Source organism: Echinops telfairi, unplaced genomic scaffold, assembly GCF_000313985.2.
Source record: "Echinops telfairi isolate 266 unplaced genomic scaffold, ASM31398v2 ScPeMD7_7400;HRSCAF=8409, whole genome shotgun sequence".
Taxonomy (NCBI): domain Eukaryota; kingdom Metazoa; phylum Chordata; class Mammalia; order Afrosoricida; family Tenrecidae; genus Echinops; species Echinops telfairi.
In genome coordinates, this window is record NW_022111300.1 from 54,834,440 (window position 1) to 54,836,306 (window position 1,867).

At 45.2% G+C, this 1,867-nt stretch overlaps 1 pseudogene; it reads right to left on the minus strand.

The window, feature by feature from the left end:
* Positions 1 to 750: 750 nt before the first annotated feature.
* On the minus strand, positions 751 to 840 carry LOC115871734 (annotated as a pseudogene).
* Positions 841 to 1,867: the final 1,027 nt, after the last annotated feature.

Here is a 1,867-nt window from a genome sequence, read left to right on the forward strand (position 1 = left end):
GGGTGTAGGGATACCAGGAGGGTAGGTTGAAGGTGGGGGGAGGAGAGGTGGAAGGGGTAACTGATCAAATGATGGATGCATAATACTCCCTAGCCCCCAGGGGGATGAACAACAAAAACGTGGGTGAAGGGAGATAGCAGTCAGTGTAAGATATGAAAATAATAATAATTTATCATTTATCAAGGGGCCACAAGGGTAAGGGGAGTGGGGAAGGGAAAAAAGAGGAGCTGATACCAAGGGCTCAAATAGAGAGGAAATGTTTAGAACATGATGATGGCACATATGTACAAATATGCTTGATACAATTGACGTATGGATTGTTACAAGAGCTGTAAGAGGCCCCAATAAAATGATACATATAAAACAAAACAGAAAACCTAGCATAGGAAAATGGAATTGGAAGGTAACTGATTTTTTCCATGAACTTTTGGAAGCCCCCTGGTATTTGTTTATATGACATTTATATATTCTGAGTATAAATTCCACCCAAGGATTCATTTTCAAAATATTTAAAGGGCCTCTTCCAGCCAGTAAGAAAAAATGAAAAGAACTGTGTCCCCATCCCCACCAAAAAGAAAAGAAAGACCTTGGAGAAACCTTGGCCTCACCTCAATCGCCCAAGATCAGCTCAAGTTTCATGGGCACCAATGGGCCCTGGTGAGAATATCTTCTCTTCTCTCTCTCTCTCTCTCTCTGATGGAGGGAGGGAGGGAGGAAGGAGAACTATGGGACTGGCCCCTGCCCTGAAGCAGAGCTTCACATATTGGTTTTCTACTTTAGATATTAAACTGATATGAACACATATCACACTTGATCTTGGCCAAAAGGCCGAGAAGCGATGGTTTTTTATTTCAGTTCATTCACAATTGCATCTGGTTGTTTTCCTTTTTCTCTAAATCTCCCTTTGAAGAGTAGTTTCAACACGTGAATGAACGTACCGGTCCAAGTACACAGTTTCTATTTGAACACTGATAGCCATTCTCCACAACGGCTCTCCCGTCAGAATACACAGGAGAGGGATTTGGTGGCTTCCGTGAATCAGAGCGTGGAGGCTTGGTGGTGAGAGAGAAAGCTGACAGGCGGCAGTCTGCATACTTATCCGAGGTGTGTCCTTGTTAATCAAGATGGCCTGGGTGTGGCAGCGCCCAGAGCAGCCTGGAGTTCAAGGCTTGCGCAAACAAAAGCGCCCAGGACACCCGCATTCACACACAATGGAAAACTCAACATGTAGTCAGATTGGAGCCAGGAAAAGAAAATTAGACTCTTTGAGAGCCCAGGAGTCATTCTTCTGTAAAGGACATTTCTGTGCCGGTTAACAATGCAATGCTTCTTTACACACATTTGTAGGGCCTCTGCAGTACAGGGCAAAATGTTAGGGAACATTGAATTCTGGATAACACAATCTCCAGGGTTTGTCTCAAGACTAGAGAGTCACAGGGCATATCAACAAATGGCCCTGTTTGCTCATTTGGGCTCAGGAGGGACCAAGGAATGGGATCGGGCTCCTAATGACAACAGGACCTGCCTTTTTTAACTGCCCAGTCCCTGCACACATGGCTTAGCAGTGTGGGGACGGGCAAAACCATCCCTGCCCTAGGCCTCTGTTGACTCAAAATGATGCTGCGCTGCATTTCATTTCAGTGACTCACAAAGATCTACTGTCTGACCATCACCCCGTTGCCCTTAACAAAGACTCAAAAGGGAAGGGGGAAAAAAGGCTAGCACAGAACTCTCTCAGAGGGTTTTGGAAAAAGACAAAACACACAACGTTTTTTGGAGTCGCGATGGAATGTTTTCTCAATGGGTGGGAGCAGAAGCAACAGCCGCTGGAAACCGAGCAGTATGATTTCCCAGTTAATGGAAACAT